Here is a 17,169-nt window from a genome sequence, read left to right on the forward strand (position 1 = left end):
CGCTATGAGTTATTAGAAACAATATGCGAAAACTATTAAATGGTGTAAAATGTTCATACTATTTTTTAGTAATTAAGTTATTGTAACACTGTAAGTTTTCCAAATAAAATAAAATAAAAATAAAATAAAAAATCAACGTGCCGATGTTGACATAATGTATCTAAAACTCAAAATGGGTGTCGCGATACAAGAATAAGAATAAATTTATTTAAATCGATCTTTTTACATATCCATTGTTATTTAATTACAATAAGTTGTAATATTTTAGAAGCTTTGTATGTCTACATTGTGATTGTCATCGAATCGCCACACTAGTCGGAGACTGTATCGTGGGATCAATTAAAGCTATGGTTTACAATAAACTGTTTTATTTGGCAGCATCATTTGGCAGTCAAAATTTGTAATAAACAATCTTTATACATAAATTTTTTATGTCATGTTGTTTGTCCGCGATGAATTTCTAAGCTACTGAACAGATTTCGGTGCACACTTTATGCAGTTTGATCCAACTTGAGAGATAGGATACTTTTTAATGTTCTAATTGACCTTGAACTTTTATAATTACATTATTTCTGTATGATTTTATGAGATAAATTTTTGATGCACAGTTTGAAAATTTTGACAATATTCCTTAAAGGAACTTTTGTTAGATCTTAAATCATGTCAGGTGTCGCGAAGCGTACCGGACACCAACTAGCAGTACAGTGATTGAAAAGATATTGTTTTCATTGACTTTGCTTGTATTTCCAGAAAAGCATTGAATGTCACTCAAATCCAAAGATAGCAAGAAACTTGTATTACATAATTCTAGTTAGATAATAATATCGGTCATACCCCACTTAATTTACTAATGGTGTCCAGGCGAATAATGAGAATGAACGATCGCAGTGACTGAAGTGTTGGCATGTGTGAGTTACACGATAACACATAACCATCAATCTTTGTCACAACGCCGTAGCGGTAATAAGCCACATCACTATTTTGTGTAAGAATTATTTACAATAATCTTAGATAATCAATACATCAAACTTTAGTGTGCATGACAAGCTACGTTTTACACTTGCGATTTGTATGTTTTATTCGTGTTAATAATAGAGGTTACTTGTCAACATATTTGCCAAAATAACAATAATAAAATTCTATGAAGCAAATTACTTCACGAAGCATTGGCATGACTTAGTTAATCAAAAGTAAACCGTGTCATTAAAATGTGTTTGAAGTCGGTACAACACATAGACAGTCAGGATTCCTGGTTTCATTACAAGAAGAAATTTTATACCGTTACAAAACATTTGTGCACACACTATGCAAAGTTCGTCCAGTAGGCAACCAATTTACATTCCATGGTTACCAATAAGACGTGAAAATACAAAGAGTACACCGTTGATGTGTGTGTGTGTGTTGTGTGTGTATTGTGTGTGTTTGTATTGAGTGTGAGTGTTGCGTGTGTATGTTAGTGTATGTATGTGTGAATGAGCTAGTTTGTATATACAAGTATTGCCATTATGTGACTTATCACTTTCAGATTAGCTTCTATATTTAGTGAGAGTGTGTAACCATTTGTGCATTTTAAAATGGTATAGATTGAGAAATTGTTAACAAGTGAGAAATATACAATCAGTCAAAATTAAAAATGGTTCACTTCTAAGTTTACTAGATAATTTACATAAGAACACTTGAAATTAATGATTCAAAAGTTCTGTTGGTTATTTGAAGCCTTCTTTATCAGCTCCACTTTATAAAATAATGCTTGATGATATTGTAAATTCAAATGCTAGTGCTGTTGAATAATCCAAGTTATATGAAACTATAATATTTAATTAGGTCCCTAAATTACTCATAGAACAAATTTGTATTCATATTGGGACTATGGAAATATGTAAATTCCAGATCGGTCCATAAATAGCGGACTTATCAGGTAACAATATCTTATTTTGAAGTGGGTGTTTCCAGCTTTCATCCTGTGACGATGTTGAACTTATAACGTAACATTTGGCGACACCAGTCCATGCGAAGGTGTTTCTGGTCGTCGGTTAAAGTATGGGGAATCCATCTGGTACAAAGCTTCCTGACGCCTAAATGTTCGTGTAATATTTTTTGAACTTGACTCATACCAATGCCTAGGCTTGCCCGTATCTGCTGATAGGTCACTCTCTTATCTTCCTCTATCATGCGTCGCACAGCACTGATGTTATCTTCAGCAGTCGCTGTTAAAGGACTTCCCTCACGCGGATCATTATTGAGATTGCTACGTCCACGCTTAAACTCGTTAAACCAATTGTAAATAGTGGCACGAGATCGGGCTTCATTAAGAAGTGCTAATCGCAGCCTATCATAGCTTTGTTGTTGAGAAAGCCCACAACGAAATTCATTATAAATCAATGACCGAAAATTTTCCCGCGTTAGGTTCATTTTCACGTGTAACAAGAGTTTTAGATTTGCCGTCAATTCACAAAAACAAATGACGAATGAATGCAATATGTAGTATATATTAGGTTACTAAAGAGTTCTAAAATTGAAATTCATAAAAAATTTTTCATTAGCAATTTTTCTGGCCAGTTCTAAGCATTTTCAGTGTTACACACGTACAAAGGGACGAGACGAGCAGGACGTTCAGCTGATGGTAATTAATACGCCCTACCCATTACAATGCAGCGACGCTCAGGATACTTGAAAAACCCAAAAATTCTGAGCGGCACTACGTCACTTTAAGTAATTTGCCCAGTAATTTCATTGCAGCTACGGTGCCCTTCAGACCGAAACACAGTAATGTTTACACATTACTGCTTCACGGCAGAAATAGGCGCCGTTGTGGTACCCATAATCTAGCCGGCTTCCTGTACAAAGGAGCCTCCCACTGGTAATATATGAATGAAGGTATGAATTGTCTTATGTAATAAATAAATTCCGATCGGTTCCGTAGTTTTCGGCTCTCCATTTATATAAATACTGGAGATAAATTAAACAGGATAGCAATAAATATTTTAATTATAAATACTTTAATTTTGGAAGAGAAGTGTAAGCGAGTATACGCTTCAGCTGACGTTAAGTGATCACCGCCGCCCACATTCTCCTGAAATACCAGAATCACTGCAGCATTATCCTCCCCTACGAATACGAGTACATGAGGCAAAAAATTATACTTTTGATGATGTAATAACATTAAATAACACTGATTCCCCTAACACTATACGTAAATTAGTAGAAATCTAGTCATGGCTGACTAGATTTCTACTACTATGACTGGCGTCATAAGTGTGATAGATTACTTTGTCGTGTTAGTTTTATAATTGTTGTAATATATTTTAATTTTAGTTGTTTCTTACATTATTATATAGTACCTGGACGACCGAGCCTTGCTCGGATTTTTAAGAAGGTACAAAACTTGAATAAAAAACACACTAATAAGACGTCTGGATTCTAACCGGGGTCTGCTGCATTTCGGATCAACCAATCTGAGTTATTATAGACTAAGTGGCGAAATTTACCTTTGTATTCTCAATAAAACACGGATAAACAAAATTTTTAGCCCCCTAGCTAGATCGATTTCTCGCCCTCGAAACTACCTGTTTACTAAATTTCATTAAAATCGTTGGAGCCGTTTCCGAGATTCAGATTATATATATACAAGAACTGCTCGTTTAGAGATATATGATATTAACTTAGCTTAGATTTAAATATTGTTATATTTAGTTGTAATTAAAACACTTATTATTTGTTTCCCTAACTATCCTTAAAACAATTCTCAATTGGTTATTACAGACATTTAAATAATTTTTCTCTGTAACTCACTTTTACATTTAATATCAAGTAATAATATGTGAAATTAGCATGCACTGTTTACCTTTAATTGATTTTGCATACCCTGTGCATGTAAATAACATTATTAATAGTTTAAGATACATATATTTAAAATTAGAAAACAAAATTTTACGAACGATGCGAGTCTCGAACCCACGACCTCTCGTATTAAAAATATAACCAAATTGTTTAGTTAAAGAAATATTTTTAATGTAAAATCGCTGGTCTGTCTAGTCAAAGAACTTATAAGGCGAAAATATAAGAATAAGAAAATATTAATTTTTCTTATTTTTCTATGGCATTATAAAGTCAGGCGGTTTGATTTAATTAAAAAAAATAGACTGGTTTATTTGTTGGATTTATTTGATTTTGTTAATTCCAGAAGTCTGGAAAATAATGATTAAGGCAGTTGATTAATTATACATCGAGGGTTATCAAGGGTGGAATTATGGCGAAATTTCTAAGGGGTTTAGATATAAAAAAAGGTTTTTCATAATAACCATGATATGCTGAATTAAAATTTTGCTTTAGAATTTGGAGGATACTGTAAAGTGTCGAGACACTTGGCTCATGGGGCCTAGAGGCGCGAAGAATGTACAAAGTACTATCTCTCAATAAGGCTACTGGAAACCCAAGCGTTGGTAGCTATTTCCGTCAAAGGATCAGCCTAGCTATTCAACGCGGAAACGCGTAAACTTCCCCGAAATGATAGTTTTAATTTAATGTAATAATAGTATTATAAATGCATTTAAGTTATTACTTTTCTCTGAAGAAAATTATCTTATAATAATCTGGTTGATAATATAAAAAAAATATATAATAGAAATGCTTTATTGCTGTACTTATTACATGGCGTGTCGGACAAAGGCCTCCTCCAAAGATTTCTAATCTGTACTGTCCTTTGATGTAGGAGTCCATTATTTTCCCACTAGAGGTAGGATGAACCTTTACATACAAAAAGTGTTATTTTTTATCATTTTGTTGGTTTTAATAACCTTTCACCTATCACAATGGTTTTAATTATCATGTTTATGTATTTTACTGAGTTTACCTTTTACGGGATGTGTTAAAGACGTAAATATATCTACATATAACAGACTACAAAATATAAAATATATATATATGAGTAAAGAATTTGTAGTAATATCACATATATAAATACTCCACAGAGCGGTTTTCAAGGAAAAAGCTGTTTAATGAGCTTCCTTGTGCGGTGTTTCCGGGACGATACAACATACCGACATACCTTCAAAAAAAGCGCGTACACCTTCCTTAAAGGCCGGCAACGCTCCAGTGATTCCTCTAGTGTTACAAGAGAATGTTAGCGGCGGTGATCACTTAACCCGTACACTCGTTGGTCCTCTTCTTTCATAAAAAAATAATAATCTTATAATTATTATGATAAGGTGTTTGAGTTTTAATTTTTTTTATAATTAATAAACCAATTTAATATTGTGTTAAGTACAAAAATTTCGTTTCGTTATTACGGGAAGTGTCAGAAAAATTTGACTTGTTCAGTTATTAGGTTTGGGAAAAGTCAAGATACTTGTCCAATTTTTTTCGATGACTTTTTGCCATCTTTTAGGGACTGACATGGTCCAGTTGCTGTAAAATTTCTAGACTTAACAACCGAAAAAAGCTGGAAACAGTATTTTACTAATTGGCTTCTCTTTTTAAGTTAACCTTTTTAGTGTCATCAAGACCAGCCAGATACAAATAGTCCAGTTTTTTTTTAAGTATATACATAGGTACTATATATGTGAAAAGACTTTTCCCCATCTAACACTTAAGAAGAGCAACCTATCTTAATAAGTACCTGTACGAAATAATATAAAAAGCCTTTTTTTATACAAGGTACAATTTTTTTTTCTGAAGCCTTTACTCATTGTTACTAATTCATGGTAGTATTGGATAATAGGAGTTTGTAGTATTGTTTAACTTATATAGCTTATACATAGCTCGAATAGAATCAGTGCAGAAAAAATTCGTGTCTCAGTTATGTCAATAAAACTTATCATATTTATTACCAAAAAAGGCTACTTAATCTTGAAATTGATTCCCTGGAAATGCGTAGAAAGGCGGCCCAGTTGATTTTTCTTAACAAACTCATAAACAACCTTATAGACTGTTCAGATGTTCTTAAAAATATTGGCATTTGTGTACCGTCATGTAAGTGTCGAATAGGTACTTATTCCCCAATATTAATTAAAATTTATAGAAATACCTACGGATTAAACTTTCCCATTCATATCATATGTGTAAGCTATAATACAATATTTAAATTAGATCATAATATTGATATCTTTTCAAATATTAACATTTATAATAAAACAGGTGTCCTTGTCATTAAAAGGCTTAAATATAGATTAGTAACTATGTAATTAGTATTAGTAGTAAATTCATTATTGTTATTTTTCTAATTTGTTTTTAGCATTAGTTTGTTAGTTTAGTAACCATGTGCATAACTTTAATTTAGATATGTAAATAGTAAAACTTATTAATGTTTATCTTATTCGTATATGTTAAATTATGTATCTTGTTGGTAAGCCTTAATAAATAAATAAATGAATAGCTTGTTATTATTCTTTAATTTGTATTAGGTACTTTTGATTTGTGTTTTTTATCGTTACCTTCTAACTAAAAGTATCGTATAATTTTTGGAAACTTCACTGGTGAAAGTGTGAGTTTCAGTTCTGTTAATACTTTATACTCTTTGTTTCCTATACATGAATAAATAAATAAATATTGAGTGAAGATTTTCTGTAAACAAGCGAATATAATGATAGAAATATAACTAACAACTCACTAGTTTAATAATTTGATAATAATTACCTTAAAATATTACACTGAATAGATTTAACATCAAACACAAAAACTATTCTTTTAACCTAGTCAGGTTAGTTAGCACAAAGTTTCGGTAGAATGGCTTTGAAAGGGTCTAGCTGTGCGACCTCATTGCACGGAAACTTTCACTGAACTGAATGAAGTACTGAGTCTGAAAACACTTTTCGTTCACCAAGCCCTGGCTACAGCGAGAAAATCTTAGCCAATTAAAAAACTGAAGTACTTATAAAGAGTAACAACTCTATTTCATTTCATTTAAAATGCTATAAAATGTTTGAATAAGTCAGTTGCTTTATTTATAAATAAATTGAATAAGATAAAAAGTAAACATTATTGCAGACTGTTTTTTCAATGTTATTTGAATTAACTTTTACGTTACTTGGTGAATAACCTTTCAGGCTATTGAATTTTGCCGTTTGTATTCGCCCACTCATCAAAATAATTGAAAAAGGTAAGCAGACATTCTGTTTTCCTAAAATATAACCTATTCAAGTAAATATTTTAATGTAATTTTGTTATTCTATAATAAAAAGTAGCTAATATGTTATTTATGTTATGTAAATATATTGTATTTTAAATATTTTTTATGTAATAGGGGGTAAACGGGCAAGAGACTCAAGTGAAGGAAAGTGGTGAGTCAACCGTGAGTGTTGTGTGAGTCAACCGTGAGTGTTGTGTGAGTGTGAGTGAGTTTTATTAAAAAATGTCTCTGTCGTTAGTTCTACTACTCTACAGATGAATATCTAAGTGATCGGACAGCCTGGGACTAGATTATGATTATTTTATAGCAATAGCATTTTATATTATTATGACAGTACAATATTGTATATTTTTATTAAAAAGAGCGCAAAAAGAGAGAGTTGGGAGTGTGATTCAAGGTCTCTTACGGCCGTTCCCAATATACTATCTACAGATAGAGATAAATTACCACCTTCCACTGTCAGTAATTAGCTGTCAATAATCTGAAGCTGTCCCAATATACCCGATCAGTCATTCTTATCGCCTTATATTGGCACGCGTGGATTGCAATTTCCATACAAACTTCTATCGCTGGTAAGCTATTCGTCATCCCATTGACAGACAGCGTGTACGCATAAGGATGAGTTACCGTCGATATGTTTATTGGGACAGAAATTCAACTATACGATTTATATCTCAAGTAAGAGATAGACTGAATATTGGGAACGGCTGTAAGTCGTATCGGTTCGGCCGGTAATTGAATGCCAGACGTCTACATGACACAGGTGGTATTTTGAATTTTGACGTAATGTCCGGTTGTGGAGTTCAGATGATATCAATTCAAGCAACTTCTCTGAGCACGACGTTCAGCTGATGGTAACTGATACGCTTTACCTATTACAATGCAGTGCCGCTCAGGATTCTTGAAAAACTCAAATATTCTGAGCGGCACTACAATTGTGCTCGTCACCTTGAGACATAAGATGTTAAGTCTCATTTGCCAAGTAATTTCACTAGCTATGGCGTTCTTCACACCGAAACACAATAACGTTTACATTTTACTGCTTCACGGCAGAAATAGGCGCAGTTGCGGTACCCATAATCTAACCCGCATCCTATGCAAAGGAGCTGGTAGTACACGTGATTTCGTCAATAGTATTATTACAACCTAACTTATGTTACTACTAACTAAACTAATCAAATTTGTGGTGTAGTAAATAAATAAATTGCCCAGTACCAGCATTCTTAATGGACTTATGCATAATCTTAATATATATAGATTACGTGACACGTTGTTTGTCCGCGATGGACTCCTAAACTAATGAACGGATTTTAATGGGTATTACTTCATGGAGTGCACTTTGGTCCAACTTGAGAGATAGGATAATTTTTATTTTGATTTGGGACCCATAATTATGTTTATTTTCAATAATATTTTTGTGTGGCCATATTTTCTATGAGAGAATTTAGTGACGCATGGTTTGACAGTTCCGCTGTGAAACAATTTCATTATAACAACAGGGAGCATTTTTTACGAAATAATTGTTGATGTGACATCACTTATTGAAAGTACTTATAAAACAGTATTTTATTATTATCTACAGAACAACATCTGTCGGGTCAGCTAGTATATTATATGCATGTCTGTGTTTCAAGATCAATTTTTAATATTAAAGAGACATGGCTATTCAAACTGTATAAAACTTACATTATTCATCTCATCAAATATTTGATGTACGACGATATCTTAAAGGGTGGCTTCTTAGGGTTGAATTGCTTGATCAAATTCTTCGATCCCTTCGTAGCCTTTACTTAATATATTAAGAAGTCCGAGGATTTTTATTACTTTGCGAAAAAATTTATAAATAAACATTGAAATTTTGTTGTACTTATATACTTATGATATAAAAAAAGGATTGTGTGGTTTTATGAAACCACAGTAAAAGTGAAACTTTTTTTCACATTATAGACATTTAACTAAAAATTTTTGGAAGTATATTCCATTAAGGGTATAAGAATCGCTTTATCAAAACAAACAAAATAGCGTGGAGCACTGGCACAAATGAGTAATAGTCTATACACTGCTCGGTCAGCTGCTGCGAACTATAGGCACCGCCGTTAAGTTGGCGGTAATTTTTTGGGCTGTTACCAATTTATAACGTAAAATCATGAAAAATAAGGCTTTTTATGTTTGTTACTAATATATCTTTATTTATTAGTTACTAATACCTACATATGTCTTGACCTCAGTAGTTCTTCTCGACTAAGTCGTGAAATTTTGAAACAATATCCGCTTTTCATGTATTATCAGTCTTCAAGAGGAAGTTGAGTTAGCTGTTTTTGAGAGCATTGTTTAAATTTAGAACATCAATATATAAAATATTTTTTTGTAGAATCTTTTTGTTTCTTTATATTATGATCTGTAATTATTTCTGTATCATTATGTGTAGTTAATTTTTGTTATTAACTAAAGTATTCATTAATTTATTCAATTTTGGAACGATATCTCAGCACTAGTAAACTTTCAACCAATGTTTAATTTTCAATAAATTAATAATTATTAAACCAGACAATTAGAAATAGGTAATAGGATAGAGCGAGATGAAGGCTGAATTACGATAACGTCTATGATACTAGTATTATAAAACTGTACTATGTACTACATATCTATGGTACACCTTGCTGCAGGTCCCGGGTTCAAGTTGTGGGAATTAAATACTTTCTTATGAGGAATTATGCGTCGTTATGTATGTGTAAGTATACATATCGTATAAAACATATTGATGTCTTTTACCAATAGGCCATAGTACGGGCTATGCTTAGTTTGGGGCAAGATAATTTGTGTGGGAGCGCATTCGCACTACGTCCGATCCGAATCCGATCCATATCCGCGAAAAGACGGTCCGAAGTAGTCGTAGAACTATTTAGTAACAACTTATGTGCCAATTGTGAGGCGCCATGTCTTTTTTTTATGTTCTAAGATTTTGAGTAATATTAATTAAATAAATTTTTTGTATATGGTTTTTGGGATTTATTGGTCACACACACACACACACACACACACATTTACACCTACAATACACATTCTACTTTCGCTCATAACAGAAACCCACTAGAAAAGAAAAAATCGTGTGAATTTATAAATTTTGTTTATTTCCGCTGTATTTATTTGTATTTGCTAAGCAAGTTGCGAGAAATTCCTAATACAATTGTCTTAAGACAACTTACTGGGAAGCCTGTGGTACTAAATTGTATAGGTCACCTTTGAAATAAACGATTTTTTTTATTTAAGTTGGAGCCTAATAAAAGCAGGTAGCACATTAAAACTTGACTTTAATAAAAAAACAATTGGAATTCTAATTACATTCAGCTTACCGAAATACATACATACTTTATAATATAAGAATCTTGACAAAAGCTTGAGAAAGACAAAACAGTCTTTGACGAGGGAGTGCTTCCTCCAGGCACTCCTTAAATTATGTGTCGTTTTAATTAACTGTTGGTTTTGTCATCTTAACGTTACTTTATTCAGGTTTCCTTATTTTTCAAGGTTTTATATTGTTCGAGAGGAAGAATTTATTAATAATTCTAGAAAAAAGTTCTCTCAATTATCATCAAAGTTCTTTACACAACGTTCTTAAAGTTGAGTTTACTTTCGCTATTTTCGTCGAAAGATGCTTATGCATGCATTATGCATATTTATTACAAAATTTCGTATATTTTGAGGCTTCGTCGCACAGGATGCTAAGTAGGTGGCAGCGCTTTGGTCTACCGTGTAAAAGTAATGTGCTAGCATTGTTTCGGTTTTAAGGGCGAGGGTATGTCTTAAGGCGTTAATACATGCCAATGACCTTGCTCCACGTGAAGATAAACTTAAAACATTTTATAATTAATAATAATAATTTATTTTTCTTAAAAAAAATATGTTTACAGCAGTTAGTGGCCGGAGGCACCTTTTAGGCAATGCCTGTACCAGGTGTCTCCGCTCTTCCATTTCAGCAATGTGTTATTATTAACAAAAGTTTTATTGACGTGGTAGTGAAATAATTATAAAGTTATGAAATGAATAAAAATTTACAATTTAAATAATGGGAAAGTTATTTTTGAACACCTTAACAATACAGCGACATAGATTTACAATTACAATTTTTAAGTCTTAAAGAACAGGTAAGTACTTTTTTTTAAATTATTAACTTAAATGATAAATGTATGTACCTAAGTGTCAGTGTGTATGTGCGTGCGATACTGTGTGTGTTCGTGAGTTTTGGGTGCATGTGAGTATATGTTATGTGCGTGTGGAATATTTTCTGTCTGATCTATTTAAAATTTTAGTGTAGCTATTGTTTAAATTATAATATTATATATACATAAAGATGTATAAGGAATATAAATTGAACTCCCCCCTATTATTCGAATATGTTGATTATCATTTATTGTATGAATAATTATTCCCACTCATATAAACAATAAGGCTTTAAATATAGCATGAGTTAAAAAATGGAAAATACCTAATAACTTAAATCCTGTTAATAAGATTCTTATAATTAAACCTAATTGTCTCCTGTCCTAACCCGGGTGACTAGGGCATACGAAGCCACAACCTGAGAGTTCAACAAAGCATACAAGATCTTATAACGAAACGTCACTCGAACGGTTAGCTCAGTTCGTTAGAGCACCGGCACGGAACGCCGGACGTTCTGGGTTCGAGTCCCGCATCGTTCATAAAATTTAGATTTTCAAATTTTATTTGCGTATTAATCCTAGAAGTGAGGGTTATCACTTTAAAAACATAACAAATCGTACGAGTCGTATTAAAATTAACCTAGGTTATAAATAGCGGGAATATCCCTCTGCTGCAGCACAAAGATGGTATTAATATCGGCAGTAACAACTAAGCATGATAAACGAGAGATGTTATATTTTTGTTGAGAATTAAAATTGGTTTACTATAAATGCCTGGCTCTCTTAGCAGTGTTAAGCCTGTATATGTTGTCCGTGGAATATAGAATGTAATAAGTATTTTATCTATACTCTTTAGATTTCAAGTTAGAAAATAATCCAAGGAACGTTTTGGTAATCTCTATTTTAAGTCCATAAAGGTATTTATATATTTATTTTATTCTGACAATAAAGGACGAAACGAGCAGGATGTTCAGCTGAAGGTAATTGATACGCCCTGCCCATTACAAAGCGGTGCCGTCAGGATTTTTGAAAAATCCAAAAATTCTGAGCGGCACTACAATTGCGCATGTCTCCTTGAGATATATTTAAAAGTAAGTAGTATCTGAGAGTGGTACCTACAAAATAATGTTTATTTTATATTATACTAGCTGACCTGACAGACGTTGTTCTATGCATACTGAATAAAAACTATTTTTTTATGAATTCGTCAATAATATTTCAAAACATCAACAATTATTTTGTATAATATGCTCCCTGTCAATAACGTTCTATATTATGTATAGAACGTAATTGCTCCCTGTTGTTAACTACACTGGCCTGCAAAAGTAAGTATCACACTTTTCAAATTATTTTTTTTTTCTTAACTATAGAAGGTAGAGATTTAAGATTAAAAACGTTTTGTTGCAAATTTTATAGGCTTTAATTCTTAGAAACTAAAATTATACATTAGTAACATTTTTAACTTAAAAAAGATAAAATAATGAAAATAGACATTTTTAGTTTAGTGTAAAAAAATTCAACTAAAATGTAATACATGTTATTTGATTTTTAATAACTGGTATTGCCTCCTTGAGCTCTGATTACAGCTTCGAGCCGGTTTAGCATACTGAACACTAGGTTTAGGAGCCGATGTTGGGGAATATTCTCCCATTCTTCTACCAGGGCCTGCTTTAATGACCTGGGGGTAGTAGGTGGTGGTCTACGATTTCTGACTAGCCTCCCAAGCTCATCCCAGGCGTGTTCAATCGGGTTGAGATCAGGACTTCTTGATGGCCAAGCCATTACGCTGATACCGACCTCCTGAATATACTCTTGTACGATATGAGCCGTGTGTGGCCGGGCATTATCAGGCATCATCATCGATCCATCACCCATATTTGCTAAGTACGGCTCTGCATACTCATTGAGAATCGCTTGAGCATATCTTTGCCCAGTGAAGGTGCCATTTTCTATGGCTATTAGCTCTGTGCGACCTTCTGAAGATATGCCAGCCCATACATGTACACTGCCTCCACCGTATTGGACTCTTTCTGAGATGCAGGCTTGAAGGTATCGCTGAAAACACTTCGCCTTCCATCAGAAGTGTAAAGGGAGAATCGAGACTCATCTGCAAACAAAATTCTTGACCATTCTTCTTCATCCCACTGCATGTGTTCACTGGCGTATCGCAGTCTCGCTACTGGATGCTGTCTCTCGAGTTTTGGGCCACGCACTGGTCTTCGGGGTTTCAAATTTGCTTCAGCAAGTCTTCTTCTCACTGTACTGTCACTAATGTAGTCCCTTCGGGTCTGAAGTAGCTGTTGCTGGACTTCAACTGAATTTTGGTGGCGATTTCTTAACACAGTGGAAATAATATAATGATCTTCTCGGGCACTGGTACACCTGTGTCTGCCATTACAAGGTCTCCTCAGATGGTGTCCAGTCTCTTCGTACCTTCGCTTTACCTTCTGGACCGTTCGTACCGTCACACCCACCATTCTTGCAGTGCGACGCATACTGATGCCTAGTTCCAGAAAAGCCATGATCCTAGCACATTCTTCAACTGAAAGAGGCATGATAAATAAATGTTATGTGCTTTTTAGCATAAATTTTTAAAACAAGATCCATCGATCTTGAAAAAAATTTAAAACAGAAAGAAAAATGTGAATGGTAAAATTGTAATTCGGAAACGTCCACTTTGAAGAAGGAATGGTTTTGTTTTTGAAGTTTTTTTTCAGCCAATTCTTAAAAGAAGGTTACCGACTATAAAGTTTTTATATACAAAATAAAATTCTCTTTGGAGTCCTTTTTATTTCGAAAGTATATCTTGTGAACTTAAAACGTAATCCCAATTTTAAAAGTGTGATACTTACTTTTGAAGGCCAGTGTATAATGAAATTGTTTCACAGCGGAACTATCAAACCGTGCGTCAGTAAATTCTCTCATAGAAAATATGTCCATCCAAAACAAATATTGTAAATAAAACTAATTATGGGTCCCTAATCGAAATAAAAACTATCCTATCTCTCAAGTTGGACTCAACTGCACTCCATGATGTAATCTCCATTAAAATCCGTTCATTTGTTTAGGAGTCCATCGCGGACAAACAACATGTCACGTAATTATATATTATATTAAGAAGATAATTGAATTATAGCTATGTAAGTTTGTATGCTCATTAATTGGCGAATTGTGCTGTGCTTCTATCAATTGTTAGGAACTACGTTACCACGATTCAAATAAATAAATTTCATTTCATTTCCAATTTCATTTCATAATTAAGGAATTTATATAATCCCGATTTCGATTTATAAACAGATGACGGTACTCCACTATTATCGAGTAGCAGGGCATTGTGTTGACGACAAATTCTATAGATCCTTATCTATAGAATTTGTGGAAGGACTGGTTATTATTACAGAACAAATGGTAAAATGCTGTTTCATGGCTTGAAGACCGATTGGAAAATAATCTTAAATACAATACACGAAATAGATATCGGTTTTTTATGGCCTTCAGAAAATGTCTCTCGAATGTATTCAGATCAACTAACACGGGAATTATATCAATAATTCGACAAATGCATATGATTTTTTTTACCAGTGGCTGATTATCACAGGATGCCGGCTAGATTAAGGGTACCACAACGGCGCCTTTTTCTGCCGTGAAGCAGTAATGTGTAAACAGTGTTAGTTAAAGTTTAAGCTAGTTTAAGCTAAATTACTGGGCAAATGAGACTTAACATCCTATGTGCTTAGCTACAGCGAAAATACTGCCAGTATTCTTCGTACGCTTCCACGTAATGATAGTTTTAATTTTTTGTAGTCCATAGTATTGTAAGTATAGTTATAAGATTAGTTTTTTTTGAATAATTACATATTATTATATTTATACGGCAAGATGACGAGTGCCGCTCAAGGTTTTTCAAGAATCCGAAAAGGCACTGCTTTGTTATGGGTAGGGCGTATCAATTACCATCAGCAGAACGTTCTGCTCGTCTCCTACCGTATTTTCATAAAATATTTAAAGCTAAAACGTGCAACACGCACTTATTGGTTATTATATAAAAGATGTATTAAGGGAATTGCCACCATTAGCCATCCATAAAATCAATTTCGAATAATAATTATTCCTATTATTATTCACCATTCGTCTCCGCTGCTGTAATATCCAATTTCATTCCAATTTTATTGTTCCTAATTTGTATTATTTTCCTCAACGACCCGGAAACTTAAGCGATTTGCGATGTATTATTTCTATGTTTGTATATACCATTTTATGTAACTTGATGAATGAAAAACAAAAGTGGTTTGTCAATTGAGTGACCCTGTACTAAAGTTAAGATAACATTTACTCACATCATCACAAGAAGGGATCCGAGAGCAATATAATATTTAAACATAATTTCAGCTGTCATATGACAATACAAACGAAATCAAAAACAAGTTTACACACAGCTAAGTTTAACGTAAGCAAAGTCTAAGTACACTTAATAGATCTCAGTCAAAGGTCTCTTAAGTTTTATTTCCTTGACTCTTAGCCCTTATCGAAAACAAATTATTATGATATCTTTATTTAACCTTCTGAAATCGGCAACCAGCGCCGCGGTATGCCTCAGATCGGCATGATTTGGCGACAGACCGCTGTAAATCCGTATTATTTTAAGTATATTAGTAGATTGCTTATAATTAGGATGATTTGAGTGAATGTATCAGAAAGCTATTGAAAAGAGTTATAAGACACTGCGAAATCAACCATCTTATAAACCAAATAATGGTCAGAACTTGATCAGGGCGTAGTGTGCCGTACGGCACTTTCGGTTTTTGTGTCTGAAAACGTGCTCAGTCATGTGTGAACACGGACGTAGTCGCGGGTTTCAGCTAGTATTAAATATAATGAAGATAAGTAAAGTGTAATGCAGAGCTTACAGTGATTACACCACCGCTGGTCCCGGGGGCCCCCCACGTGCGTAAGCAATTAGGCACCTATTTCTGCCGTGAAGCAGTAATGTGTAACATTACTGTATTTCGGCCGTAGCTAGTAAAATTACGGGCAAACGAGATTTAAGATCTTATATCTCAAGGTGACGAGCGCAATTGTAGTGCCGCTCAGATTTATTGGGCTTTCCAAGAATCCTGAGCGGCACTGCATTGTAATGGACAGGGCGTATCAATTACCATCAGCTGAACGTCCTGCTTGTCTCGTCCCGTATTTTCATAAAATAAAGCAAGCAAGCAAGCAAAACGGCAAATATACACTATATTTAATTTTGAATTGTTTGTTTAAACTTTGGAAAAAGTGACAGATAGATAACTATGATGAATAAATATTTCTTTTAATTTTATGCAAACATTTTTTGTCTTTTGTGAGAAATCTTTAATTAATAATTTTCTTTAATCATTAATCTACCCTTCATAAGGGCCCCCAAGCAAAGTTCTATACGGGGCCCCGCCAAGGCACGCTACTCCACTGCAATAATTATTTTTCTTATAAAACCAACACCACAATGTAATAATTTGGCACTCGTTCCGAAAAATGGAGCCAACCTCTAGATTTGTTTTGATTAATTGTTCGCTACTTACCAAAGATTTATTGACTCGCCACTTCATTGACTCAAGATTTATGTGAAATTGAGAACATCGTCTCCACACACTTCATCATGATAAAGTTTCAGCCATCGATAGAGTTTCAGCTTTCAACATTAACTATCTTTTATTTTCCTTTTCTGTTTAATGTTATACATCGAGTACTTTTACAGATACATATTAATTATGTGTGAATTAAGAGAAAAATATTTTAGTAACGGACTTTTGTTGAGATATTTTACAAATTTTCTCCGAATTAACATCCCCTGTTTTTATTTCATTTCGTCTAAATAAAAAACTTTTTCTTTGATTATTATTA

The 17,169-nt window shown here is 33.4% G+C and overlaps 1 protein-coding gene across 1 annotated transcript in view; it reads right to left on the reverse strand.

Annotated features, from left to right (window-relative positions):
* The window catches only part of LOC126965114 (uncharacterized), a 36,630-nt gene extending 29,861 nt beyond the window's left edge, over nt 1-6,769 (reverse strand). Inside the window, exon 1 of the mRNA XM_050808579.1 lies at nt 6,634-6,769. The gene's annotated coding sequence lies outside the window, so the exon portion shown is untranslated. The remainder of the gene's footprint in view (nt 1-6,633) is intronic.
* Nucleotides 6,770-17,169: the final 10,400 nt, after the last annotated feature.

The sequence above is a fragment of the Leptidea sinapis genome, chromosome 6 (assembly GCF_905404315.1).
Source record: "Leptidea sinapis chromosome 6, ilLepSina1.1, whole genome shotgun sequence".
Lineage (NCBI taxonomy): Eukaryota > Metazoa > Arthropoda > Insecta > Lepidoptera > Pieridae > Leptidea > Leptidea sinapis.